The sequence below is a fragment of the Phasianus colchicus genome, chromosome 2, assembly GCF_987193195.1.
Source record: "Phasianus colchicus chromosome 2, bPhaCol1.hap1.1, whole genome shotgun sequence".
Lineage (NCBI taxonomy): Eukaryota > Metazoa > Chordata > Aves > Galliformes > Phasianidae > Phasianus > Phasianus colchicus.
In genome coordinates, this window is record NC_143437.1 from 28,111,565 (window position 1) to 28,127,693 (window position 16,129).

General features: G+C 36.7%; 1 protein-coding gene across 1 annotated transcript in view; it reads left to right on the forward strand.

Annotated features, from left to right (window-relative positions):
* The first annotated feature begins 8,484 nt into the window (after positions 1 to 8,484).
* LRFN2 (leucine rich repeat and fibronectin type III domain containing 2) overlaps positions 8,485 to 16,129 on the forward strand; it is a 134,921-nt gene continuing 127,276 nt past the window's right edge. The window contains exon 1 of the mRNA XM_031594318.2: positions 8,485 to 8,711. The gene's annotated coding sequence lies outside the window, so the exon portion shown is untranslated. The remainder of the gene's footprint in view (positions 8,712 to 16,129) is intronic.

Sequence of the window (16,129 nt, forward strand, 5' to 3'; positions counted from 1 at the left end):
TGCCCTTTCAGTACAGAATGAAAACAATGAGCAGTCAAATGGCAAAAGGAAAAGTCAAGAGAAAAAAAAAGCCTGTCGTGCCTTGCTCAGTAGTCTGTGTCTGATTTGAAAGCAGCCAACAACAAATGTCTGTCTCCTCAGTGATAAAAATCAAAACCTTCCCAATCAGTTCTGTATTCATTTGAACTTCTTCCTTTTGTGAATATTCCTGTGACTAGCTAAATACATGCAATATTCAGAAAGAACTGCATGGTTTTTATGTCTAACAACTTTACTGCACCAAAAAATGAAAATGGACAAATAGTATTGATAGAATATAAGCTATCTGGACTGACACCATTTTGTGGTTTCCTAAACTGGTGGTTGGCAATTTGTGAGAGTTATCTCCAGCGCAAATGAATGTTATTACTATTACTGGCAGATATTTACTGGATATTGGATTTTAAATAAGCGTGCGACTTTGATTCTTTGCTCTCCAAATTATTGACTGCACTTTTTCCCTGTAGTGAAGTCGGATAACTTAACTCTTCTGGAAATGTTCAGTTAGAAATGTATGCTTGAGTTCCAGAAACTCTCATGAAGGAGAGGCTCATGGGTTTTTACAGGCTATCTGTAATTAAAATATCTTTCAGATATCTCTGAAAAATCTCAAACACAGTGAAGTGTACAAGTATTTTTTAATCCCATTTCGCATGACTGAGGAGAAGACCAAGCCATAAGCACTTCAGTTCACGCACACTTTACGAGAGCAGTGTGAACTTTTCTTGTCACCACAACCACACCTTTTCTTCACAGCGCCCCAAAAGAATTTTGACAGTGATATCTTCTTGGGTTAAAGGAAAAGGTTATTGAGGAATTTCCTGATTATACACTGACTAGGAGTTGCATAGAGGGTGAGTTTCACTTGTCTGTGGTCTGCTGGTACCTCAGCCTGCTGCTTCTTGGGCCAGTGGAAAGAAAGGAAGTTTCAGATATCCCATTAAAAGACATTCTCTTGCAGATCTAGGTGCGGGTAAAAATAATTCCATGTGAATTGGGCAGAACTAACTTTATTCTCAAAAGGTCAGAGCAGAGGGTAAAGAGCAGACCAATAGATACTCAAGAATGGAAGTGCACTCTGGGCAAAGGGGGTCACAATACAGAAAGCCCAGAGAAATGTTGGAAGGGTGAAGAGGAAGAGAGAAAGAAGTAGCAGCAGTGATGCAGCCAAGATGATGTCTCTGTCACTTTAGATATTTGTATGACCCTTTTCAGTGCAGAGTTAGAGTGCCTGATTAAGGTAAAGAAGAGCTTATGACATGTCTCTTTAGCCATACCATTCATGAGTAGCTGATCCCTTCTCGAGCCACTGTGGGGTGCTTTATTTGTCACATCTAACCTGTTTTACTCTTTTGATGAACATGGAAAATGTATTCAAGCTCTTTGTACATTTGTTTCCATTTTCTCCATCTTCCTTTCATCTCCTTGAATCAGTGAGAAAATGGGAATGCTTTTCTTTTTTCTTTTTTTTCCCCATTGCATCAAACACAAAGAGTTTCTTCTCAGTGAGCTGATGAGTCACTCGTTAATAATTATAAACCTTTCCCTCAACTCTTCATAAAGCCTAGCAACAAGCTTCCAAATTACAACATGAGACCCTCTAAAATGTGATGGGCTCATCTTCATATGGTATCTTTTCCACAATGCGAATGATTCTATGACTGGGACTTGTCTCTGCTGGACGTCACCTGACTGCAATTCATGCCCATCATAATGTTTTGTTTTCTTCTTTCATATTGGTTTCACCTGCTTAATTCCATGAGTAACATAACAGAGGTCTGTGAAACACCTATGAATTTGTGGCTCAGAAAACCTTCATGTTTATTTAGATTGTATCATGAAAAGGAAGCAATCTGTTCCTCTTCATAAAGGTTGAAGCAGGATATGGTAAATTTCTGTGCATTAGTCATTCTACTCTACATCAGTGTCCTACCACAGAGTGGAAAAATCAAAGTTACTCAAAATCCTATCTCAGCTATAGGATTTACATTTAAAAAATAAATAATGCCCTCAGGTCAAGAAAGAGCTACTGCAGTTCTTCTCAGAATGACTAATTGATCTGGTCTCTCATTTGACACATCCTGCTACTCTCATGATGCTGTAGTAATGTTAAATCATAGATGGCTCAATCAGCGACCTAACAGAAACCAAGCCCTACTTGAGGTAGATGTAAGGGCCATCATATATGGTCCTTGCACCATCATCTTGCTAAACATTGAAAAAAGAACTGATCATTAGAACTTAGGCTTTGCAGTCTCTATGACCTTCAGAGGTCTGTTACTCTTTTTACTTTAGTCTAATTGTGTTTATTTTAAGGAATTACTTTCAACTTTTCACTTGATGGAGTATGCTGCAATTCTGAATAGCTTTGTACACACGTTAAACATGCAGTTTTCCCATGAAAGTCCTTCCAATAATAGAAATCATTTTTTTTTAAGAAGAAGTTGGATAAAAGCCTCCTAGGTTTAGTATGTGAGGCAGCTAAACACACATGCACTCACAATCATTCTCTTTTTCCCTTATATTGACAAGTACATAAAGAACAAAAATTAATGCTGCAGCCACCTGTTCTACTTAAATGTGTCCTGTCTTGTTGGCTTAGACAAAAGGAGAATTGCATCCTGAGACTTCAGTTCTGCAGCAAGTCAGTTCTGTCTTCATAAACTTGTTTCTCAGTCAAGGTATTTCAAGATGGTAATCTGTTCTGTGCTCATGATCAAAGCTAATTATGCCATCTTTGCAATGTCTTTAGTTACAGGTGGCAAAGACATTTAAGAACAAAAGAACAGTTCTGAACCTTTGTTTCCTTTCCATCCATTCCTGACTGAATTTTTAAAGCTTTTCTGACATTTAAACAAAGCATCTGAGAGCTATTTGGGAAGAATTAATATGAGATCTTAGATTGTCATTCTCAGAATAACTTCCAAATTTCTTCAAAACAATCTCTCCTGTAGCAATAAATGCACTTTATACCATATGTTAGGATCTTTATAATGTTATTTTTATTTTCTTTCTTTCTTTTTTCATTGTATAGTTTGATTGTTCTTTTGACTTTGTTTGCTTTTTTCTTTCTACAGTTGTATAAGGATGAAGATATAACTGTTTACCTTGCCAGTATATAGCTCCTTTGTGACACTCTTGTAATAGAATAACAGATATTGCTGAATCCTTATGGGGCATAAGTTGATATAATTATAGTACTCTCAGATGAGGAAAGGATATATCAGCTTGCCTGTAAGAATTTGAATATTGATACCCAGGAGGAAGATGGCTGCTTGTACTTCTGTTGACATATGCTAAGCTTTGGATGACATTAAGTGATATTTGTCACTTGAATTCCAGTGACTCCCATTAGTGTTACAGACATTTGTACAATTAATAAGATTTCAAAATGTTCATTGATTTTACTGAGATTTGTACAGTTAGTAAAATTTTGAAATGTTCATGTTTTTAAGTATTTTACTCATTCACGCAAAGAAGTGGCAACTATATCACACGTGATTTGGATGACCAACAATCTGAACACAATATGAACAATGATTAAGAAAATCATGAGTATTAATAAGCTGAAAAATAAAATTTCCAAATATACATGAAATGACTAAAATAATGATAATAAAAAAAAGATTAAATCACAACAAATATTTTTGAACAGTATTTTTCTAATCATCACTAAAATTAATTGAAGTAGAACATAGACTGTTATAAAAGTGCATTTTAATACTCATATCCAGTTAATCCCAAAGAAATGCAGTACCAATCCCCGTGTCATGTAAATATATAAATAGATCTTCACTTATTTTAAGACAAAGCCAGACAAAATGAGCATACCCTTATAATGAATGCTTTGGTTTTAGACTAAAAGTAGGCTCACAAGAAAAAACTCATGAAGACTTGGTAAAAATTCCCAAAACATGTTTGATTGCAAAGAAAAAAAAATAGGACTACCATAAGTATTACAATTTGCTTCAGTTTAGGAACATTTCCTCTTTTTTACATAAGTTGATTCTGGAATGCAAATGGCAATCTCCAGTGAAATGTTCAAAATCATTCTATTATGTGTCTATAAACGCATGCTGTATCTGTGTGTGCATATGGCTAGATGTATTATTATCTGTAAGCACAAACTGCTTTTCACTTCTGCTTTTGAAGTGGTAGATAATAAGAATGTATATCATAGACCTGGTTTTAGGCTAAGTGTACTGGTGTTTATGAAGTTCTTATAGATTATGGAAAGGCTAGGTAGATGAAGTATACAACCAAGGGATAAGTCTACTTTGTTAAAAGGAGTGAGATGACTTAACAAGAACTGGTGAAGAATTTCCAGTCAATTTTTTCATTGAAGAATAGTTTTTGTAAAAAAAAAACAAAAAACCTCTCTATTGGCAATGTGTTTCTTTTATTTTATACTACTCTATTTTATTCATCTGGAATGCTTATCAGTTTTGTGTTTAAAAATAATTGGATTTTTTATCCTCTGAAAAGCTCTAAAAGTTCCAATTTTTTTTTTCCAGAAAGTAAGCTTTTGCATATTTTAGAAACCACAAACTTTCCTTTCCAAATTATAATTAGTTAGTCTAATTTAAAGAAGTGAATCAGTTTCTAAATTTGACTTTCTTAACATTTTTAGAACCTCTGATAGATGTACAGATGATACCATTTCTCATTGTAGAGCTTCTCCTCCCTCCTTTCTCATATACTGTTTTCTTGCTCTGGTAGGTCTGTTCTTAGTGGCTGATTAAACATTAAGGGAACAGATTGTTCAATTACTTCTCCAAATAAAATAGATTGTAAAAATGCTGAATTTGCTTTAAGGTTCACAGAACTGTTAATATGAAGGTAACATAGCAATGGAAATGTAGTAGTATAGTGGCAGATTAGGGCTATGACAAAGCAGGCAATAATAGTTCCTCATCTAATTATAATTATTGTAATTAACCTCTGAATTTTTGCTGTAGAGGAACAGGGAGCAGAGGGCTCTGACAGTGACTGATCAATACAGATTTGAAAAAGGAATGCACAAGGCTTCACCACCAATACTTCTGTAAGGGCTAGAATGTAAAACAGCTAAAGAAGTGAGAGAGTGTGTTTTGAGTAGTAGAGGAGCTGCAAGCAGCAGTTCAGTGCTGTCTGTGTTAGAAATGCCTTTGTCTGGTGCAAAGTTTGTTTTACTTTATGCTTTAACATAAAAATTATAATCATTTCACTTTTAAATGTGCTAGAGGTTACCCATAACAGTTAACCCATCTCTCTCAGACACAGAAAAGAGGAATGAAGAGTTACTGGTGATTAAACTAAAATCTTCCTGAGATGCAGAGCTTTTTGGAACTGTGCATTATTATGCTGATACTGAAGTAGAAAGTCAGTATACATTTACTGTATCTTCCATTAGGCTCTGAGAAAGGGTAAATAAATTGATCCTTGGTGCTTTACGTGTAAATTGGTGTACAGTAACTGCTGAGTCATGGCCTCAACCACTGTTTGAACACCTGGGGAAAAGGACTGGGTCAGCCCTGGGAACACAGGTGAAGGCAATTCAAGTGTGCAACTGAAAGAGGTAGAGCCTAGATTTTCAGAGATGGGTGGGTACTTTTTCTTCGTAATACCTTTTCAATTGTGCTAGTCCCTTTGTCATTGCATCTTCTGTAATGTCATTTCTTTGCAATGATCTTTCTAATAGCTACAATTTTATAATTGGGGGGTAAAGGGGGGGGGGGGGGGGAGAAAGGAGGCATGAATTCTGGATTAAACTGGTCTATGATGACATGTAATATTTACAGTAGGTCTGTTGACCAGATCACCTGAGTTGTTGATGTGATGTGGATTAGGCAAGGGTGATGTAGCTGGTGGAATAGGAACCAGATTCACTGCCAGAATTGCATAGGTGCTGTGTCTATGCTGGTAAGCCCACTGGAGGGCTTCATTTAAGCTCCATTTAAGCTGTCATTTCAGCAAGACTATTATGAATACAACATTCACAAAGCAAACATTAGCTAAAGTAGAAGGTATCAAACCCTTTTTTATGGTTGTTTCTATGCTTTAGTGGAGCTGAAATAGATAGTCACTACATTAGTTACCTTCCTGCTTATTATTACTGGGTTTGTTTAGCAGTCATTTGAGAAGGACATGATGATATTGGTATCTGGAATTACCCAAGAAATGAAAAAAAAAAAGAAAAAAAAGTGATATTTATTTTCCTGACTTACTTGGGATGCTAAAAGCCTTCAGGATATATATCCAGTCAAACTCCATATTGTTTATATATTTATACTTCTATGTATACTTATTAATGTGAATTGTCAGACTGATTTACTGTCAGAGTGATGAAATTCATCATGGAAAAATATATACTTATATAGTATTTTGCTCCAGTGATAGACAAAAAACTTACATTTGTGTGTTTTTTATGCTACACTGAAGATCTATCTATCTGACCTCTTAATTTTTGGTGCTGCTTATTTCAGCTATTCTAGAGGGTATAATTTATTTCAGCTCATGACTAACTTATTATCTTAGTTTTTAAACAAAGAATCCAAGGATTTTGCATCTCTCTATATTTATTGAGCAGGTAAATATAATCTGAGGCTCTATAGTGAATCTAGCAAACTCAGGAAGCTCAGCTGTTATCAAATCATTAGCACAGTTATCCAGTGAGAAACATATAGACTGCTTATAGAGAACTTCTATAGGAAAAATGAGTAAAATTAATCCTCTACAAGATTTTTAATTACTTGTTAAATCCAGTAAACTTTTTTTGTCTGTTGATCTCAGTCTTATTTTCCGTACAAGACTGCCTTTAAGTCCATGCTGACAAACAACTAGAAATATGCCAACAAAACCAAGGAGGTTCAATGCAGCTGTCGATCACCAATTTCACATTTGGCAACATTTGGCTGAATTGTAATTATTCCCTTATTGTGTAGGCTTACAGTCTGGTCTTTATGCTTTAACCTCAGTTACCCAAAGCACAATCACAAACCTCCAAGATTGTTAGTTCGATTGTTCCTTTAAGTTACTCAAATACACTGTCTCCAATGACGTTCAGTCAAATGCATTGCCTGTGCAAAGCTGTTAGGGTAGAGATCTCGCTCTAACCCTCCCCATCATCAGCAGTCAGTAGCAGTATGTTAACTTGTTTTTCTTGATGTGAAGGCTGTTAACATGTGGCTACAGCAGCAGTGAAAAGCGACAATAGGTTTTCAAAGATAATGATTGTGATTAGCACATGTAGCCCACAAGAGAACAACAGCGCTTACTATAGATGGCTTACTCCCTGTGCTGTCTATAAATTGATGATTTGTGAATGCCTGAGATTTTTCAAGTGACACTTCATTTATTATTTTATTTACTTTTCTGTATCACTGAATTAGAATGTTAGAAGGGAGAGATTCTGGCTGAGTGACAAAATCTGATCTGCTGAGATTTCTTCCTGAGCTCCTCTTGCTCAGGAAATAAACTTCATGGAGCTCCCTAGAAAATGCTGTGTGAGTTTTCTGGCTGGTAAAAAGTGGTACTGTTTTGTAGGTGCAGCAAATTATTGTCCAGTAATGGTAAATAGGTTATTGCCTTTAGAGCTAAACGTGTATAAAGGGCAGTCACCCAGTGCAGCCTTCTGTTTGATCACAGCAGCCCACGTACATCCAGCTTGAGCTTCTAAGTGACTTCAGTGCTTTTACCAATGGCATTATGCAATTCTAGTCCTGGAAAAGGAACTGGAAAAACTGCAGAGAAAAGCAGAGTATCCGTATGGAGCAGTTTTTGCATGAGGAATGACTGAACAGCCTTTTTACTCCATAGCCAAGAGAGGATTTACTCTGGCTTGATGTGTTAAATATATCTAAGACTTTGAATGATACTTTTATGCTTTGTCTCTTCTAATACACATCTTAAAAGACTATAGATGAAGCTGGCAAGTGACAGGTCCAGCACAAATGAAAAAAACACCTTTTCACTTGGGATTTTGAAAAGCTGTGAAACCCTTTCCAGCAGGACATAAAAATGTGAAATGTTTTCATTGATTTATAGATCAGTGGATCAGCTGGAGAACTAAACAGAAGCAATGCTTTTTTTTTTTTTTTTCCTAAAAGAATAAAGACAGCATCTTCACTTTACAGTGTTAGCTATACCACAAGAAACTAAAAGTCAGAAGGAAAGCACATTCTGGGAAATTATCATTTCAGACTTTCTGTGCTTTTAAGTTTTTTGCTTGTTTTATCTTATTGACTATTAGTACAGATAAGATCCTCGACTAGATAGACCTTTGGCATGACATAATTCAGGCATCTGACTTGACTTTGTGTACTTTGCTTTCCACATTTCTTATGGCACAGCCCCATGCAGTTTGAGCTCACAGCTGTACCCTATCTGTGTTTCAGCAGGGTACAAAGAGGTGTTAATTACTTGTTTCTTCCAAGTGTGAGCACACAGGGTGATCTTGTACCTGGGTATTTGAATTGAGCTACACTACTGAGTTCATGAAGTTATTAGCACCACTGGTCTGGAAGCAGTGATGATATAATCACAGTCTCTGGCTTGAGTAATGCAGATATAGCTCTTCACACAAAACTACGTGAAAACTGTTTTATATCCGTTTTGGACTTCTTGACTGCTTCAGCTGTTCGTTGCGTTGGTGGGAGTACCAGGAAGTTTGTGGAGCTCTGGAGCTGGAGCAGGTAGGCCTCTGCTTACTCTTTGGCAAGCAAACACAGAATTGTGTTACAGGTCTCTTTAAGATAAAAGGAGGAGAAAGTGTATTCTGGCTATTCCCTTGATAATCTGTTGACCTGGGAGACTGACAATGATAACTTGTGAATCTATGGAAGGAAGGCTGCAGTGTGGCGGGAGTGCAAGCCTCCTGGAAGGCTACAATTCCTGATGAATGAGGTCTTGTAGAGTGCTCAACGGTGCTCAGTCTGTACTGCAGGTTGGGAGGCAACCATGTGGCAGGGGAAACTGCTCCAGGTAGATAAGCGACCTATTAACAGATACTTTAGCAGTAACCTGCGTTGCTTCAATCTGTGGTATTGCTTGTACGCTTATTTCCTGACTGACCTCTATTTTATAAGGGCTGAGTAGTTTAGTGGCACGAGCCTTACATCTCCAGAGGAGTTTCCTTTGAACAGTCCAGTTATTTTTGTCTAATGTTTCATGTAAGACGTTTGTGGTTGATCCATCTTGGGAGTGAATTCTTGAACAGGAAAGAATAGAGGGAGGAATCCAAATGAAGTTGCAAAAGGACTGGTAAAAAATATCTGTTTCAGAAACTGGAGGTAATTCCTTTCTTCAGGCTGATGCATCTTGTTTTGTTAAAATCCTTTAAGCTGTGAGCTGTAAACAGATTTCTCCAGACTTAGCATATAAGAACGTTATATGGTATGTGCATATAAAAAGTCATGGAAGTACCATTTTAAGCATGGTAGAACTAATATACTGAAGTGTCTTTATTTTCACTAATTCCATTGAGTGTTCACCAGCTGAGACTAAATTTTTAACACACTTTTTTTTTTTTGGGTGCTGTTGAGCTGATCTGAAAGCCCAAGGACTTCCTGAGTTATTTTATGAAACAGTTGGGCCCCCGAAGGGGATCTTTCATCAGAATTCTCAATCCTCTTTCATATGCTTTGACTATCAGTGAAATGAATGAAACTGAGTCAGGACGGTGTTTATGTGTACAGACATTAACCATTGGATTTTCACCTGGAATGAGAGTAAGCGTCCCTTTCCTTGGGATCACCACAACCATTTATTTATTTAAAGCTTTAGATGTACGTGATGTGGTAGGATAATACCAAACCTGTTCCCAAAGAGAAAATAGTGCTGACAGTTTTTCTAATGTAAGCATTTACAGAATTGCTAGTGTGTCCTAAGAAACATGAAGGCTCAGTTTTGTGTTTAAAAATTACTCAATAGAATTATCAGATATTTTCTTTTTTTTCCCCTCTTATGTTTGCCTGCTCAATTTTTCAAGAACCAGCTTTAGGCTGAACATACAGAAAAGATTTCCTGACAGCAAGATTCATTAGGCTGTGGAATAATCTCCCAAGGGAGCTGATAGAAACTTTGCCACGTGAGATTTTTAAAAGTAGCTAGGAAAAAAATACTTTTTAAAAATGTACCATGAAACATTCCTTTAGAGAGGGAATGGACTAACTGTCTTGACAAGGTTATCTTTTTATATTTAGTTTCTGTAGATATTTGCACAGAAACAAGAGTATTGCTAATTAACTGCTCATCTGTTTCATGTGCTTATGGCTTACCAGCTACAGTCAAATCCCATCTGCCACTTGAGGACAATTAAGTGGGCTGAGAGTCATCATTTTATGACTGCACCTGGCCATGAGGAGGTATTCCAGATGGACAGCATGGGAAGCAGGAGACACCTAAGAGAGAGGGGGAAAGCTGTCTCTTCAATAAGCAATTGCAAGTTGTTCTAAATCCATTCATATAAAGAACAAAAATTTTATTTTGAGGTTGTTCAAGTGGAAAGGTATGAAATCCATATGTATGGTATCAATATAAGAGCTGTGAATTTTGCATCGAACTAAGGTTTTTGTCTGCAGCTTCGTATCAGGTTTGTCACTAGCAGCCATTGTCACTGGGGACAGGCAAGGAGGTTAGGAAATTGCAAGAGCTGACTGAAAGCAAGCAAATAGTGTCAACAAGGTTAGAGGAGCAAAAGATTCATGTGTCCATATTGTCAATTGGTACCCAAAGAATCAGTTTGTACGGAAAATTAGTGACATTACAACGTGATAGTGTGTCTTGGGTTTGCTTGGGTCTTGGTCCTGGAGTCATATCTGCATTATAAAATAATCAGGCTTAATTGTCCACAGTGCTTTCATAATTTTCACTTATCTGCTTTTGCATTAGGCAGTTCTTATTGTGTTTTGCCTATGGCTTATATGCAAAGACTCTTTCATTTTAGTCAGAAAATACGTGATGAATAATTAAATTTTTCCCAAAATACAATGTCTTCTCAAAACTTCAAGCAATGTTAGAGGCCATTTCCAAAGCTTACAGCGGTATCTTCTGGTAATGAGGTAATGTTATTGTCTCAATTACACTGAAAAGGAAGATGAAGACCAAAGCTGCCACTCAGCCTTAGAATTATTGCTGTCATTTTTACAAGTATCTGCTCGCTCTTTCTGTTTAAACAAAATTATCCCATTCAGTTGTTAAGGAGATGCAATCTGTGGCTGGGGAGAGCCTCTCCTTGCAAAGAGAGATTCCTTTCAGAAGAATATTATTGGCCTTATTTTGTAACACCTGAACCTGAGTCGTTTACTTCACCTGAATTCTACTTTTTTGACTGTTAGATACCATATCTATATAGTGTGTGTGACTTGAAGGATGAGCCATCGGGTTTTGTGCTGATGCTTCCTGGAAAGTTTTTATATCTGCATACGTATGCGTGTGTGTACGTGAAAGAGATACTCGGGATTGCAATTTTCCCTGATGACAGAAACCTTAAAATCTTTGTCCTTGCATGGTTACTAATTGCTGTGGGCTCTCAGGTAAAGGCAAAAAGCTTGTATTCAGCTCAGTGGTGTATTTAGACTGCTCCTCCTGTATCTGTGGGGGAAAAAGACATGGGTCTGGCTTCTCTGTTTTCCCTTGTGCAGTCACGCGTGCGATAACGTTTCAAACAAACTCACCTCTACTTTGTAAATGTCAGAGCTGGGTAAGTTGTAAGATAATTGTGAGGAAACAGTAGGAAATACTGAGTCTTGCTAACACTAAGTATTCAAAAATCTTCAGTCAAATCTCAGAGCAGCAAATGTGATGAAACTGATATATAGTAATCCTTCTCTTGCAGAGAGGTATATTTTTAGGTTCCTTTCTATTCCAGTTATTGTGGCTTGCGTTTAAAAATGTTTTTCCTCTATTTCCATGATATGATGGAAGGCTTAATGGGGAGTGGGGGAGAAAAGAAAAAGAGCAGGTCTTCCCTAACCACCAGTCACCAGAAGCTGACAACTTTATTAAAAAATTTTTACAAAAAAAATCCTGTTTTGGTTCACTGACCCCCTTACTATCAGTGTTCCCCATACAGATGTATTAGGGACAATTTTAGAAACAGACTTGTCTAACTCTGCTGACCAAAGCAAGAAAAGTTAAATAAATGCCAGCAACATAGGTGGAGAAATATTTCTGAAGCACTTCAATTTTTCCCTATGTAGCAGAATTACTGCAAGGAACAGGTGAGGAAAATTTGAGATAGTTGTATTCAATTTGTGCTCTTCTCATTTTTAAAAGGTCTGACTAAACAAATTATCTTGAGCAGGAAAATTAAATGTAAAATAGAAATAGGAATTTTCTGTTGTTCTTCAAACTCATATCACTTCTACTTTAGATTTAGTATGAAAATCAAGTCCTAGACATTTGTGAAAGTTCAAAACGTATAAAAGATCTTGAGTGGTTTTTTTTTTTATTAAAATGCTTATTTAAGTCTCATCACTTTATCTCCTTGTAAGTTGCTGATATCTGATGAATTATTTGGGAAGTTGACTTTTCTACAGATGCCAAAGTAAATTTTGAATCAAGTTGTGAGGTTTTTCACAGATGTGAAGGGGGGAGAAGTCATATATATTAAATATATGTGTATATGTACTGAAACTTCTTGCTTCCCTCTAACTGAGGTTCTACCAAGACAAAAATCATGCTAAGTTCTCTGTCTGACACAGGCATAGCCAACAGCCTGAGATAAAATAATAACAGGGAACAATATTAAGGCACGTTCTGGCAACCTAGACACCCAGTTAAAATGACTATGATTATGTTTTTCTTTCCCCTTCTTTTTCTCACAAGTATGACAGCAAGCACGATTCTTTCAAAAAACACATTTTGAGATTGTCAGAAATAATCATTTAAGGTCAGGTTTTTCCAAATGCGCTCAGCATACTGATTGTGAACAAGGTACTAAGCTTTTCCATCACAAATACGTATGCACACTTGTGTGTGTATATGTTATAAATCCTACAGTAGGTCTCCTGGATACAGAATAACTTTGAAAATTCCTCAGGCTCGTTATGAGCTGCTGTTAATAACTTTTAATACTAATATTATTGTTTTGGAAAAAGAGTATCTTGGTTGTGGAGTCTTATGGCATTCTCACTCTTGGCCAAAATATTCTCCCATTGAAACTAGTGAAAATATTCCTAGTTTGATTCAATGTTATTTGATGTGGACATAAGCCTATCTGTATATTTGGTTATACTTGCTGGTCTTATTTTTTGTGTTTAGGAATAAATTTCATCTGGATGTACAGAATACTCAAGCAGTACTTCAGTGTGGGTCCACGATCTTTCTTTGTGTAATCTAAATGATGTAGGCATACTTGCTTCCAAGCAAGTTAGATCCTAACCTGCCAGTAGAAATGCTATGTGGGGCTTTTCCTTAAAGCTTACATCAGAAATGTGGGGGAGTATATGCCTAAATCGAGCTTTTCTACATGTGCTCTTTCAGTATTGGTGTAGAGTTCAGTTCTTCCTGAAATCTTTATGTACAGCTCAGATACCGCGTAGCTTTATTCCTCTGCTGTGGCAATTTCTCTTTAAAAATTGCATGATTTTTAATTGTAAGACAGTTTGTCCCTGGGATAGTTTCAGGATTGTGGACACAGAAATGGAGCAGTGGCTGACTCACTCCCTAAGACACAGTGTATTTGGTAATGCATCCATCTGTGGTGTGATGTTACTCTTCTTTATTTATGTTCCTTGAGCTCTCTAGATGCTAAATTAGAGAATCCTTTTTTCTGTTTTTTTTTTTTGTGAGCTTTTCTGTTGTTGGTATTACTATTGTTCCCAGAGAAAACTAACAGGAGATAAATGACCTGTTTGTTTGTTGCTGCTTTTTCCTCGTTTTTTATGAAAAGATTTCATTTCTAACAGATGAACCTAAGACGAAAGAGACCAGATCCTAGCACATAAGTGCTTTTTGCTTCTGTTGTTGTAAATGGAATAATACATTTTTCCTTTGACTTATCATAAGCCAATATAAATCTGTGTGGTATTTTTCCCAGCTCTTCCCCCTCCTATTTTCTTAGAGCATATGCTGAGAATGCCACCCATAGAAGAGGATCAGTGTGAAACATCTGTTGCAAATTTTCCAACCAAGATTGATTGATTGATGTGTTCATTTTATGCAATAAACTCACTTTGTTTGGTTTTCAACTTAGACCTCAAGCTTCAATAATGATGTGCTTCAAGACTTATCTCCTACAGAGCTTCTGAAATTCAATATACCAAACCTTGGTAATTAAGTTATATTCACTCACTCATTGACTTTAAGCTATACTAATGAACTTCTAGGAAACTAGCAGAAAACACAGAAAACTCTTCAAACCTGGTGCCAGTGGATTAGGCTACCAGGGGTAGGTAGCAGTGAATCTGAATTTTGGAGTTATCTTGCACTCAGAGGTGGCTTGTCCTGGTAATCCTTGTGAGGCTTGAAGCAATTCTTCTAGGATTGTTTAAGTGGGATTTACAACCAAGCAGTAAAGTAAACTAGCACTAAAATTCTCAAATTATGGTGTAAGGCAATCTTCTAAGCTGCACTGCAAATGTAATCGCTTTCACTTACGAATCCTGATTTATTGTTTCTGGGAGATATCATATACTCTGATACTTTAGTCAGCTTATTTTGTTGTAGCAATAACTATGATGTACCTAGTTGTGTTCTGTTGTTTATTTTTTTTTTTCCTCCGTATCTCTCAGTATTTATTGCCATTAGAAATGAATCTTATTCAGTTCAACAAAGTTGATGATTTGAGAGTGGGGAAATTCACAATATCTCTTGCTGGAAAGAATAAAGGGTCTTCTTAAGCCAACCAAGTGAAGTGGTCATAGATTTTCTCAACCCAATTGGAACATACTATACATGACCATAAGGATTTTTTTTTGAGAATTCAAGATCATCTTTTTTTCTTATTAGAAATAAAAAAATGTATTTTTTTCTCTTTTCAGTGAGATAGTTTACGGTTAAACCAGAAAGGAAAATGTGGGTTGCAAGAGGTTACTCTCTAGATATACTTGGCAATCTTGGAAAGTGAAACATGCTAGAAAATGTTTCAACCAGAGATGGTTGATTATTTGCAAGGTTGTTTTTTTTTGTCTATTTTCCCCCATGTTTCCATTTCAAAAAGAGAAATGTGAAATTTTCTTTCTCAGTGTTTTGACTGTTTTCCACTTCCCAAAAGGACTTAGGTGACCCAAATCTAGTGTTTTCAATGTTGTGCTATGAAAACTGCAAAGCCTGACAAATAGCAACCACAGTTTGTTTAGAGACTCTTGGCACAGAAAGTCATGAGGGCCTTGAAACATGTGGGACAATTGAATTTGTGGAAAATGCATGTATTTGTGCAATGTTGCAGTCTTGGTTACCTGCTACAAAGCCAGAGCAAGCATATGCAGGAAGGCTCTGTCTCTTCCACCACTGTAGAGAAGTGAGATGAGGTAGGCATACAGCCAGGCCCTTACTTTGTTCCTCAACAAGAACATGAAAACACATGGCTGTTATCATCACTGACTTGCAGAAAAGGAAAGGACTGGGGTTATGTGCGTTTTTGTTCCTACCTGCCTTACAATGGGTGCCTTGGTCTTTTTCTGATAATTCAGTTTATCAAAAGCTGAGCTTTCCTATCTGCATTGTATTCCAGCAGGTGTATTTGTTTTCTGTAACAATGTCATCCTTTACATTGTCTTGAGCTGCTCTGCATATGCCAAAGTAAATCAAGTAAACCTATTAGAACAGACTACATGAGAACTGTGCAACAGACAGAAGGAAAAATGTTGCCTGTTCTGTGCTTGACTGAGATAAGATTAGGGTTCTGTATGATGTGGCAGAAAAGATTCTTTATTTGTTGCTGAAAATGACAGTGGCAAAAATAGTTTGCTTCTACTTCTGTCACCTGGATTCATATTTCATGACAGGGGTTGGGGTTAGGGATGTACACGGGGAAAAAATCACTCCTGTTGTAATAGTACAATCTTCATCTTTTTTTTTCTTTTTCCAGCAGTTACCTATAATCAAGACCTTTATTTGAGTTAGTGGCAAAATGACAAGCAATGTGCACTGGTGCACTTCAGGTTAG